A 14,458-nucleotide genomic window follows, 5' to 3' on the forward strand; every position below is an offset into this window, starting at 1 on the left:
ATGGTGATTACCTTTCCGTTACCCTATTATTTGGATTACAAATAAGTGCACCAACAGAGCTAGCTGAAGACGGATTGAGCCTAAGGCCGCGTACACACGGTCAGTCCATCCGATGAGAATGGGCCGACGGACCGCTTTCATCGGTTCACCGCTGAAGCAGACTGATGGTCTGATGTGCGTACACACCATCATTTCAAAAACCGATCGGGTCAGAACGCAGTGGAGTAAAACACATGATGTGCTGAAAAAAACAAAGTTCAATGCTTCCAAGCATGCGTCGACTTGATTCTGAGCATGCGTGGGTTTTGAACCGATGCTTTTGTGTACTACCCATCGGTTTTGACCTATCGGTCAGCCGTCCATCGGTTCGATTTTAAAGCAAGTTCTCATTTTTTGGACCGAAGGACAACAGACCGATGGGGCGTATACACGGTCGGTTTAGACTGATGAAACTGAATTTGGTGGTGTGTACGCGGCCTAAGGGAACAGCCATCACTTTACTATCTTCAAAGTTTACCACATAGGGATACGTACCAGGCCGAACTGTCCACTAGAGGGAGCCATTTAGCTACATGAACTTTTAATGCTTGATGTGACTATTTGCATTGTATTTGCTGCTCTGTTGTGGTGGTGTGTGTGGGACTTGGTGGGGAAGTGTTCCAATACCGGCATCATAGTATTGGGAAGCTCCTCCACTATACGCTTACTCACACTTGACCCCATGTTATGTTAGTTGGGTTCAGTGATATTATAAGAACCGGTTCACACTGGGGCGGCACGACTTCGGGGGCGACTCGGCAAGGCGTCCTGAAGACGACTTCAGAGGCGACTTGCAAAATGACTTCAGTATAGAAGTCAATGCAAATCGACCCCAAAGTCGTACAAGAACCTTTTTCTAAGTCGGACCGACTTGCGTCGCTCCTATTAGAACGGTTCTATTGAATAGAATGGGACGCGACTTGTCAGGCGGCTGAGTCGCCCCAGTGTGAACCGGCTCTTACTTTGAATTGATTGTGTTTCTATGACTTTTACAGGGATCTGTGTACAGTAAATTTTGTTTGTATAACAACTGTTCTATTCTTTTCAAGTGAACATTTTACAACTGGTTCAGTTACATCTTGTGTGAGACTCTATCTCTTGCAAATGCGGGCGAGGTGACGAGTGCCAAGGTAACGGTAAATATATATATTACAGTGTGGTGTTGCTTTGGCTCTTTTACCATTGGGTCCTACAATCATACTGCTACCGTGTTTCCCCGAAAATAAGACGTACTCCGAAAATAAGCCGTAGCCGTAGCAGGATTTCGATGCAAGAATATAAGCCATACCCCCGAAAATAAGACGTAGTGATGGGCGTGTCGAATCCCCGAAAATAAGACGTAGTGATGGGCGTGTCGAATCCCCGAAAATAAGACATAGTGATGGGCGTGTCGAATCCCCGAAAATAAGACGTAGTGATGGGCGTGTCGAATCCCCGAAAATAAGACGTAGTGATGGGCGTGTCGTATGCGTAGCGGCGCGAAGTGGTAAACAACACACGATAGGCGTACTGTACTGGTGCGGAGCTCAGGAGCTGTAAAGAAGTCGTGCAGCCCTTCTTATCTGCTCCACGGTATCTCTAAGTGACCGGAGAGGTGTCCGCAGCCCCATAAATAAGGTCAGCTCCCCCTGTCAGGTGAAAGTGAAAGTAAAAAGTCTCCTCAGTGAAGGAGAAGGACGCTCTGTACTCAGGGGAAGAAGTAAAGCTTCTCCCCAGCACTGACCAGCAACAGTCTCTCACCCCACACAAACACCAGGGGATAGGGGGAAAAGCTGCTACTGAGCCCAAAGCTCCACTGTGCTCCACATCAGCTTTGCTGGCCTATCTTTCTGTACAGCCAGACAAGATGAGTGCAAAACGAAAATAAAAATAAGACATCCCCTGAAAATAAGCCATAGTGTGATTTCTTGAGGAAAAATAAATATAAGACAGTGTCTTATTTTTGGGGAAACACGGTATACAGTTGTGCCAAGGGGGGTTTGAGACAATTTTCTGGGGTTAACAGGTAGAGTGCAGACCCAAATCAATTCTCAGCAGCTCCTACGGGGGTAGTGCTACTGCTATATATGAGTAACTTTCTTCCTGGACTTTTTGCACGGCAATTAAATATCTATAAAAAATAAAGAGCCAGAAAAGCACATTGCATAGGGAAAGGAGCTTTGCAGAAATAATTTTGTCAGGAGCGATGCCAAAACCCTAATTTCTTCTTTTTTTAGGCCGTGCTTGCAGATAGGATCTGGGAATGTAACATACATAATACGCTGTTCAATATCCCTGTCATCATCCACAAAGCAGTGTGACAGGGATATTTTATTTCCTATAAAGCAGTTAAGCCCTGCTGTCACTGGTAACCTTATGGGAGGTCAGCCGCCTTCTTGCGTATGCATTACATTTCTCTCACAAAAGGCAGCAAATTCCTTCTCCTTGATTGTCCTGCTTAGATTAAAGAAGTGTTTATCGCAGAGGTTCTGCCGCGTCTAGTAAGGGGGGAGGCCTCGCCGACTTGGCAATGCATTAACTTCCATTCGGCTGGAGAGACGTTAATACTCTATTAACTGGTCTGAATCTCTCAGGGGACAGCACTTCTTAACCCTTTAACATTGAAAACTTTACAGCGAGTCAGGAATACAAATCATCTCATTAAGGGCTATACTCCCTACAAGCAGGAGAAGCCTGACCTGAGTGTTGGGGACATAGGAGGAGCAAAAAGGGTCAGGATGTGGCATGTTTAGGGAAGAACACAGGAGGGACAACTAGGTCACATGGGGGGACATATAAAAATATTATGCCGTGCCCCAACTGGGTGATCCAAGCTTGCTGAGCACCAAGAAAGGAGTGCCATTCCTAGAACACCTCCAGGACTGTCATTAAAGAATTGTAAATTCTACAGTGAAATAATCCATAGCAACCAATCAAAATTCATGTGTTAGTCTAACCCTGCAAAGCTAATTTCAATTGATTCAATTCTTAAAAATGTAATGGTATTTCAACTTTTGGATAGATTGGGGAAAGATTCTAAAGATTAGTCTGACCTGCAGTGATCAGATGTTTGCTTTAGTAACTGTGAATCTGGGTTCAGATGATTCAGATTAACCACTTAAAGCGGGGGTTCACCCGCACATGACACTTTTTACCCTTAGCTTCATGCTCGTTTTGTCTAGGGGAATCGGCTAGTTGTTTTAAAATATGATCCGTACTTACCGTTTACGAGATGCATCTTCTCCGCCACTTCCGGGTATGGGCTGCGGGACTGGGCGTTCCTATTTTGATTGACAGCGTTCCGAGAGGCTTCCGACGATCGCATCCATTTCCGAAAGAAGCCGAACGTCGGTGCGCAGGCGCAGTATAGAGCCGCACCGACGTTCGGCTTCTTTCGGCTACTAGTGACGCGGTGGATGGAACGCCAGCTCCCGAAGACCCATACCCGGAAGCGACGGAGAAGATGCATCTCGAAAACGGTAAGTACGGCTCATATTTTAAAACAACTAGCCGATTCCCCTAGACAAAACGAGCATGAAGCTAAGGGGATTGTTTGAAAAAACAGTTTTATGGGTGAACTCCCGCTTTAAGGACTGGAAGGATTTACCCCCCTCAATGACTACTTAATTTTTTTGCAATTCAGCACTGCGTTATTTTAACTGACAATTGCGTGGTTGTGTGACACTGTAGCCAAACAAAATTGATGTTCTCTTTTTCTCAAAAATAGAGCTTTCTTTTGGTGGTTTTTGATCACCTCTGTGGTTTTTATTTTTTGCGCTGTAGACAATAAATAGCAACAAATTTAAAAAATATATATTTCTCTTCCGTTCATGGTCGGACACAGCAGCCTTTGACCTTAGGGTATTATATGCTTCCTTCCAGGAGAGTTAGGCAGAAAAACAGCACTTTAAGTGTTAACAACACTTTCCTCAGTACAGCTCCTCCCAGGGGGCGTGGTCCCCCGGGGATAACCCACTCTGCCTCAGCAGCTCCAGTTTTTTCCTGCCTAATGTCAGGAGAGACATGGCCTTCTGAAGTCCATGTACTCTGAATTTTTTTTGAGATTTTTTCGCTTTTATTTGTTTTGTTCCTGCTTTTTTTGAATCCTGAGATTCTTCTATCAACTGCCGACTCGGTGACAGGCTGGGTCTTGACTCTTGTAGTCCCCCCATGTTTGGCCATCGAGCGTGTGCCAGCCCTCAGCTCAGCTCTGGGTCATCCACGACATACCCCATTGCTCCAGGGGTGGCCGAGGAACTACGGTTCCAGGGCACACATATGACCGGTCTCTATGGCCTTGTCACAGTGGGTCTGGCCGTCAGCCTTGCCGTTTAGCGGACGTTGGTTCTGTCCGGAATGCCTCCAGCCGGTGGTCGCAGGACAGGTAAGTAGGCCCCTTGCCCTGGCAAGGTGGTATGGCTGGTGCTTCCCTGGGGAGGTCGAATGAGGGTCCGCCCTTCTTTCCTCTCTCTCCTTCCCCTTGCTGGGTGGCGGCTGTAAGGGGGGGCCCTCCTGGGTTTCTATCACTACCGGGGACCGTGTGCTGTGAGGTGCTGTGTTTTTTTACATTTGGGGAGTTGCTGTGTGTGCTGGCCATGTTTTTGCTGTGTCACTGTTTTTTTTTTAAACTGCGTATGGCCGCCATTTTGCCACGGACGCGGTTTACATTGTTCGGCGGCCATTTTCTTGTAGCCGCATGGTGTTTTTTTTTTTACCTCAGATGGCGGCCACCTTTGAAAAGTCTTGACCTCTAGTGCCTGAAATAGCATAGCAAAAGCCCGCGAATCACTTCCTGAGGGATAGCGCAGCCAGCACTTTTCAGCGCTTCAGCTCACACTGCAACCGGGTGGGGTGGTGAGTTCCCTGGGGGTCCCCTGCCTTCTGTTTTGCAGCCGGGAGGTGACCGGTGGGTTTTTCTGCTTTGCAGTGTTAGGGGGGCATAGCGGTGGGGCAACATGGAGCCTGAACCAGAAGCTTCTACCCCAGCAATGCCTGAGTTAACCCTTAATGCCCCTGCCTCCTCTGTAGAGGCTATGACGGCAGTCCTTGAGGCGTTTCTCGCCAGGATTGAAGCGACAAGTGGCCAGAAGGGGGGTAAAAAGCACCCCCTCCCTGAGCTTGCTTCTGGGGATGTCTCTGACACAGAATCAGGCCCTGCTATTGCGTCTGGCTCTGGTTCTGTCATGTCAGATGATGCGGGCTTAACCCACGCGGACAGTGAGGATGACTCTGCTTCAGGGTCAGTGCATGATAAGGAATTTGTTCCAGGACACAATATTCACAATGGATTGTGACCCCCCCCCCCCCCCCAAGTACCACAACCACCGAGTACATAGATGTGCACACGGGCCCCATACACAGACAGGAGAAAGGGCATGATCTGCTCCTCCTTCTCCCGCACCTTCCTCTCTGTCTGCCCACCCACACACCAATTCCCGACGTTCTGTGCCTCAGGAAGGGGATGTGTGGACTGGAAGTTTGAAGCTCAACAACCGGCAGATACATTCTGAATGAAAGGTGTCGATGCCTGAGCCTTCTCCCTGCTGCTGCCAAGTGAGTACACTAAGGTAAGGGGGACTCTGATGTAAGAGGGGCTTTGGGAACTCTGATGTAAGTGTGAGGTTATAAACTCCCTTACATCAGAGTTACCGATGTGTCTAAGCGCTGAGTATCGTGTGAACCCGGCCTTACTGTCTTATCTCAAGTCAGCTAATTAGTTGTTCTGATTTTCAACTACAGATTAATGTGTGTCTATGTTTGGGGAATAGGATAGAAGAATGGTTTTAACAGTTTAGAAAAAGACAACCGAGCAGGGCCGACACCACTTAAAAAAAAGACTAGCTCTGGATGTGAGGACAGCAGAACAGTCCACTGCTGGATGAGGAGGAGCACTGTTTTCCGGAGGATCGAAAGGATCGGGGGATTATAACCTCTGTGTTCACCCCTAGGCAAAACAAGCAGGTGACCAATGCCAGTGCAGGCACAGCCACACTGCATGAGGAGGGAAAAACATTTTACCCGGAGTTGTGCTTTAAAAATAAATAAAAGGTGTCCCAACCCCTCCACACTTTATCCCAAAAATATAACGTATTTATCGCGGTATACCGCGCTCCCGCGTATACCGCGCACCCCTAAAGTGGCCCCGAATCCTGTGGAAAAAAAGTTTTTTTTGTACTTACAGTTTTGGTGTCTTGTGCGGCGTCCATCGGCGGCCTCGTCGGGTCCGGCGTCCGTCTGCGGCTTCGGGTGTCCTCTTCGTCGGGTCCGGGGTCCATCTGCGGGCTTCGGGTTTCCTCTTCGTCGGGTCCGGGGTCCGTCTGCGGGCTTCGGGTGTCCTCTTCGTCGGGTCCGGCATCCTTCTGCGGCGTCCTCCTCGCTCGTTTCCCGCGCCGAGTTTGAATACTGCGCCGACATATACAGAGCGCAGTACACTCGTGTATTGTCGGGCAGGCTCGGCAACACTCGCGCTCACGTCCTGTACGTCCAGGACGTGAGCGCGGAAGAGCCGAGACTGGCCGACTACACCCGAGTGTACTGCGCTCGGTATATGTCGGCGCAGTATTCAAAACTCGGCGCGGGAAAGCGGGTATCGGCGTATACCGCGCACCCACAAAAATCAGGGCAAAAAAGTGTGCGGTATACGCCGATAAATACGGTATATATTTATTTGAGTTCACCTTTTAAATGTTGATAAGTAAAATGTTAATAATGACATATACTGTATATGTGGAGATAATTGTGTAATTCTAGAACTTGTACAGTATATACAGTCATACACGCTCATATGAGTTTTATATGTTTGTCCTGATTGTCTGACCCCACAGCTATGCACCGTAGAATTGCCCGCACTTCAGGATACATCATGTAAATTGACATTGTTATATGAAGCAGCAGATTTCATTCTGAGAGGGTGAGCAATCTGACAAACAAATGCTTCTTAGTCTGTGCAAAAACCCCTGAGAACTTTCTCGGTCTGGAACATTGCAATTTCTTTGTTTAATGCACTTGGACTCTCAGGAGTTTTCGAACGCACCAAAAGCAAAGTAAAAAAAAAAAAATAGCAGAGGAGATCCAGACTGGCGTGTACAATGTAAGCAGTGCCTCTCTAGGTGCGCTGTGACTTACCACCATTGTGAACGGTTCCCTGCTTCTGCGACAGCCCAAAGCTAGCAGGACAGGCTGTGACTTCTAGTACCAGGACAGGGAGGAGGGGGACTTTACTAAAAAAAATGTACAGAACCCCCTGAACGTTATAGCTCTAGATGAAATACTGCTGTCAGAAAAGCAATACAGTCATATTCTTATATAAAACAAATGTTAATGCCTAAACACAATTTTGCAGCTTTGACATATGTTATACACTTTGTGCATCCAGGTGGATTATACCTTGGCCCAGATTCAGAGAGCAATTGCGTCTGCAGCGTAACCGTAGTTACGCAGCGCAATTGCTTACTTGCACCAGCGTAACGACTTCTCCTGATTCAGAGAGCTCGTTACGCCGACTGCAGCCTAAGATATGCGTGGCATAAGGCTCTTATGCCCTCATATCTTAGGCTGCATTCTTACGTTGGCCGCTAGGTGGCGTTCCCGTAGTGGTCAGCGAAGAGTATGCAAATTGCATACTAACGCCGATTCACTACCGTACGCGCGCCCTGCGTACGCAGTTTACGTTGTTTGCGTACGTCGTGTTTAGTGTAAGGCTGCTCCTACTAATAGCAGGTGCAGCCAATGCTAAGGATACCCGTCGTTCCCGCATCGCGAGGTTTACATTTTACGTAGTTTGCGTAAGTGAATCGTGAATGCTGCTGGACGCCATTCACGTTCACTTTGAAGCAAATGACGTCCTTGCGACTTCATTTACCGCAATGCACGTCGGGAAATTTTCCCGAGGCAGCATGCGCTCTACGCTCGGCGCGGGAACTCGCCTAATTTAAATGATTCCCGCCCCCTACGGGATCATTTACATTACTCGCCCTTACGCAGGGCATTTTTGAGGAGCGCCCACGCAAATTACGTGGCTACTGCTTCATGAATAAAAGCGTAGCGCAAATAATTTGCGTAGGCGCAGGGTAAAAAGGGTACACTGCGCCTCCGTAAGGAGCGCGCAGCTGTACCTGAATCTACCCCCTTGTTTTCTTTGTTTTTTTTCCAAGACAAACTGGACTTTTATTTGGTGGTAAATGGTAATGGATTACTTTTATTATTATTATTATTATCAAAAGAAAACTGGGCCAAAATTGTTCCTTGTGTGCTGCTGTTCCTCGTTTGTCCTCACTGATCAAAACTTGAAGAGAAGGAAGATGGCCGTGCGGTGTCAGATCTCATCCAGAGCGAGGCTTGGAAGGCACGTGGCAGCGCAGGGCTGTGACGTCACTAACATGTAACGCGTTTCTGAGCTTTCGTGCTGCGAGTGGTGGCTGTCTTCCATCTTGCAAGTGGTGATCAGTGAGGACAAACAAGGAACAGAAGCACTGAGCGCCCCGGCTTTGACAGCTCATCACTCTCACATCCTCTCCTGGATATCTGATGTCCCAGCAGAACTCCACTATACTAGTGAGAAGTGGGCCTCACCGTGACCTGATCACCCACTTTGGCCCTGCTTCTGGACGGGTATCCAGCTCACCCATGCGCAACATTGCTTTCTCTCATGTGAGTCGATATTGCTTTTTCTTAAAGTGTATACTATTTATTCAGAGGAGCTCCTCTCCTTGTTTTTTTTCAGCTCTACTGGATTTCTGGCTCCCGGTCTATTTTGGTGGCAGCCCTGACTCGCAGACCCCTTTAACCATCGTAATCATATACCCATTGCTGGACTTTTATGAATTTTATTTTATGGTCACTTTTAAGGTACTAGTGTGTTGCGTCTTTTTCTTGTATTTTTACTGTATATGTAGTACACACTGGCACATTATGGCATAACCCACCCAGTGGCCAATTAAACTTGTTTAATTTTTTATTACCAGTTTAAGGTTATCTATGAAAATATCTATATTTCTCTTTTTGGAGAAATCCTGTAATAAGAGGAGAAATATAAAGACGGCTATTGCTGTCCTTGTGAAAAGTTGCCTGGCACTATATGGCTTCAATACTTGGAGACTAGGGTTGTCACCTGGACAGTCTGGGTTTTGAGTCATGTGCCCGGGTTTCAGACCGCCTGAAACCAGGACACAATATTCAGAATGGACTGTGACCACCCCCCCCCCCCCAAAGTACCACAACCACCGAGTACATAGATGTGCACACGGGCCCCATACACAGACAGGAGGAAGGGCTTGATCTGCTTCTCCTTCTCCCGCACCTTCCTCTCTGTCTGCCCACCCACACACCAATTCCTGGCGTTCTGTGCCTCGGGAAGGGAATGTGTGGACTGGAAGTTTGAAGCTCAACAACCGGCAGATACATTCTGAATGAAAGGTGTCGATGCCTGAGCCTTCTCCCTGCTGCCGCCAAGTGAGTACACTAAGGTAAGGGGGACTCTGATGTAAGAGGGGCTTTGGGAACTCTGATGTAAGTGTGAGGTTATAAACTCCCTTACATCAGAGTTCCCCTTTGCACCAACAGTGTTCCCCTTTTTAAAAAAAAATTGCTGTGCACCGCTAAAGTGTTTGGGTTTGGCTTGAAGAAAGGGTGGCAACTAGGGGCCAATGCGCGTGCCTGGGGGCCGCGATGCGATCGGCAGTTACACAGCCAAGGACGTGGATCTGTGTGTGTAAAACACACAGATCCATGTCCTGTCAGGGAGACGAGACTGAGGGTGTGTCCCTTGTACATAGGGACACCGATTGATTACCTCCCCCAGTCAGTCCCCTCCCCCCACAGTTAGAATCACTCCCTAGGACACACATTTAACCCCTTGATCACCCCTAGTGTTAACCCCTTCCCTGCCAGTAATTTTTACACAGTAATTAATGCATTTTTATAGCAATGATCGCTGTAAATGTGAATGGTCCCAAAAGTGTCCGATATGTCCGTCACAATAAAAATCGCAGATTGCCGTCATTACTAGTAAAAAAATCTATTCCCTATTTCGTAGACGCTATAACTTTTGCGCAAACCAATCAATATACGCTGATTGCGATTTTTTTTTTTTAACAAAAAATATGTAGAATATATACCGCCCTAAACTGATATTTCTTTTTTAAATTGTGATATTTATTATAGCAAAAAGTAAAAAATATTGTGTTTTTTTTAAATTGTCGCTCTTCTTTTGTTTATAGTGCAAAAAATAAAAACCGCAGTGGTGATCAAATACCACCAAAAGAAAGCTCTATTTGTGGGGGGGGGGGGGAGAACGTGAAAATGTATTTGGGTACAGTGTTGCATGACCGTGCAATTGTCATTCAAAGTGCGACAGCACTGAAAACTAAAAATTGGTCTGGGCAAGAAGGGGGTGAAAATGCCCAGTATTGAAGTGGTTAAGAATCAGTGGCTTAGAACAGTGTTTCTCAACTCCAGTCCTCAAGGCACCCCAACAGGTCATGTTTTCAGGATTTCTCTCAGATGAAACGGCTGTGGTAATTACTAAGGCAGTGAAACTGATCAAATCACCTGTGTAGAATAATGGAAAGCCTGAAAACATTACCTGTTGGGGCGCCTTGAGGACTGGAGTTGAGAAACATGGGCTTAGAAAGTACTGAAGCCAATGCTCGAGCGTGACAACCTGGTAACTAGTATATCCATAAGGAGCAATTAGCAATGACAACCTTCCTGACAATGGCCCAGATTCTCGTAGGAGATACGACGGCGTATCTCCAGATACGCCATCGTATCTCTGAGTTTGAGCCGTCGTATCTATGCGCCTGATTCAAAGAATCAGATACGCCAGAATTTGTATAAGATACGACCAGCGTTGGTCTCCTACGATACGCCGTTAAGATACGTCGTATCTTGACTGCATATTTACGCTGGCCGCTAGGGGCGTGTACGCTGATTTACGCCTAGAAATATGTAAATCAGCTAGATACACCAATTCACGAACGTACACCCGGCCGTCTCATTACAGATACGCCGTTTACGTTAGGCTTTTCCCGGCGTAAAGTTACCCCTGCTATATGAGGCGTACCAATGTTGAGTATGGACGTCGGAGCGGCGTCAAATTTTTCACGTTTTACGTCGTTTGCGTAAGTCGTTCACGAATAGGGCTGTGCGTCATTTACGTTCACGTCGAAAGCATTGGCTTCTTGCGGGTTAATTTGGAGCATGCGCACTGGGATACTTTCACGGACGGCGCATGCGCTGTTCGTAAAAATCTTCATTTACGTGGGGTCACATTAAATTTACATAACACACGCCCACATGTTCCACATTTGAATTAGGCGGGCTTACGCCGGCCTATTTACGCTACGCCGCCGCAACTTTGGTTTGAGAATACGGCACTTGCCTGTCAAAGTTGCGGAGGCGTAACGTAAATAGGATACGTTACGCCCGCACAAAGATGCGCGCTTCTACGTAAATCCGGGCCAATGTGTTTTTTTTTTTTTTTTTTTGCCGCCCCTATAAGCATGGCATAAAGAAGACGCTGCTTTCAAGGTAGGTACATAAGCTCTGCCATGGCCTAATGTGTTCATAGTAATCTTCAAGATTATTCTGTTCAAAGCAGACGCTCCAAGAGAGACTGAATTCCCTCTACACAATCTCCTTTTCACATTACCAAGACTTGGTTTCGGCTCGCAGTGTAACTGGATTTGTTCCCACCCACAACATTGCTTAGGAGGTTTGCGACATACATTCCAAGCCAAAGCAATGCTGTCGGCTGCCTTGGAGGCCTTGTTGTGACACGTTTAGCATCTTAGAATCTGCTCTATACAGTCATGTGTTTGAAACATTTTCAGCTGCCTCCTGAGAAGGAGTTGGCTTAGGGGTAGGTCGTCAGCCCCTGAAGCCATGACACTTGGAAGCTGCTGGAGATCCTGGTTCAGCTCCCAGTATCAGGACCTTGGACAAGTCACTTCATCGTCCAGGGTCCCAGCTGCCTTCTCCGAACGCTGGTCACACGCCGCAGTTTGCAGGCAATGCAAACCACTTCCAAGCAGCTTTTTATTTCAAAAATGACTAACAGATTAAAGCAACCTATTTGACATCATGAAATGATTTAATGTTGGTAGGATGCCTTAACCACTTGACCTCCGGAAGATTTGGCAATTTTTTGCGTGTTGCGTTAACTGACAATTGCGCATTTGTGCAACGCTGTACCTAAACAAAATGTAAGTCCTTTTTCTCCCCCCACAAATAGAACTTTCTTTTGGTGGTATTTGATCACCTCTGTGGTTTTTATTTTTTGTGCTATAAGCCAAAAAGAAATCGACAATTTTGTAAAAAAAAAAATATATATATATGAAATTTTCTGCTAAAAAACATATCCAATTTTTTTTGAAAAAATCGTATTGCTTTATCAATTTAGGCCAATATGTATTCTGCTGCATATTTTTGGTAAAATAAATAAAAATCCAATAAGTGTATATTGATTGGTTTGTGCAAAAGTTATAAACTATGGAATGTTTTTATTTATTTTCTACTAGTAATGGCAGCTATCAGCGACTTATAGTGGGACTGTGATATTGCAGTGGACAGTCAGGACACTGACACTGTTTGGGGACCAGTAACACCAACACATTGATCAGCGCTAAAAAAATAAAAAAAGTCATTGTACTAATGACACTGGCAGGGAAGAAGTTAACATCAGGGGTGATCTAAGAGTTAAACATGTGCTTTACTACTGTTGGGGAGGTGCTTGAACTAGGGGAAGGCATAGGTTGATGCTCCCTCTTAGCAGAGACACAGGATCCATGTCTTCTGTAGTGACAGAATGGTGATCTGCCTTGTTTACATAAGTAGACCACTGTTCTACCCCGTACTGGCCGATCAGCTCTCTTGGTCTCTAATCACAGCAGAAGTGGGCTGCTGTGTTCCCCAGACCTGGGAGTGCAGGGTCATGTACTTAGTATGTGATCCTGTGAAGGAGAGCTGCATTTATATAGGCGGCAGAGGCTGTATAAAGTATGCGGTCGGCAGTGGCGGTTCGTCCACAGAGGGCGCTGGAGTGGAGTGCCTCTGAGTCTAATAACCAGGGCCGCCATCAGGGGGGTACAGGCATTACACCTGTAAGGGGCCCGGAGGTCCCCAGGGGCCCGGATGGCAACCCCCTTTTTTTTTTTTTTTAGGGCAAATTTTTTTTTTTAGAGGTCCGGAGGTCCCCAGGGGCCCGGAGGCCCCGGATGGCAACCCCCCTTTTTTTTATTTATTTTTTATATATATTTTTATTTTATTTTTTAATAAAGAGCCATTTTAAAGGTCCCCATATATATATAATATTATTAAAGGGCCCAGAGGTCCCCAGGGCCCCGGATGGCAACCCCCCTTTTTTTTATAAAAAAAAAATATTTTTTTTATATATATATTTTTTTTATCATATATATATATATATATATATATATATATATATATATATATATATATATATATATATATATATATATATATATATATATATATATATATATATATATATATATATATATATATATATATATATAAAAAATTAAAGGGCTCAGAGGTCCCCAGGGCCCCATGTGTGGCAAACCCCCCCTTTTTTTTAATAAATGTTTATTTTTTTATTTTTGTTTATATATATATATATATATTTTTTTTTTTTATTATTATTATTATTATTAAAGGGCCCTGAGGTCCCTAGGGCCCTGGATGGCAACCCCCCTTTTTTTTTCATAAATGTTTATTTTTAATTTTATATATATATATATATATATATATATATATTTTTTTTTTTTTTTTTTTTTATTGTTATTATTAAAGGGCCCAGAGGTTTATTTTTTTCATTTTTATTAAAGGGCCCAGAGGTCCTGGATGGCAACCCCCTTTTTTTAAAAAAAAATATATATTTTTTTATATATATTTTTTATTTTTATTAAAGGGCCCAGAGGTCCCCAGGGCCCCAGATGGCAACCCCCTTTTTTTAAAAAAAAATATATATTTTTTTATATATATTTTTTATTTTTATTAAAGGGCCCAGAGGTCCCCAGGACCCCGGATGGCTACCCCCCTTTTTTATATATTTTTTTCTTTATTTCTTCGTTTTTGTGTAAAGGCCCCCCCCCCGCTTCTCAATTTATGGCGGCAGCACCCCCCCCCCCTCGGTTCTCTGCTCCAGGGGGCCCATGCCTGAAGCTGTGTAAGGGGCCCCATAATTCCTGATGGCGGCCCTGCTAATAACATAGATTCATGCATTGCACAAATCTATGTTATTATCGCCGCTGCTCTATTTAGATGGTCGGTGCTCATGTCCGGCCATCTGAATAACTGCAGCTGGTTGGCTGGACGGAAGTTCCTATCAGAGCCAACGGCTCGGATAGGCTTTTCCCGAGTACAGCCCTCGGGTCCTGCAAGATTATACAAGGAACGCACTACGGATGCGCTCTTTGGATAA

Source organism: Rana temporaria, chromosome 8, assembly GCF_905171775.1.
Source record: "Rana temporaria chromosome 8, aRanTem1.1, whole genome shotgun sequence".
Lineage (NCBI taxonomy): Eukaryota > Metazoa > Chordata > Amphibia > Anura > Ranidae > Rana > Rana temporaria.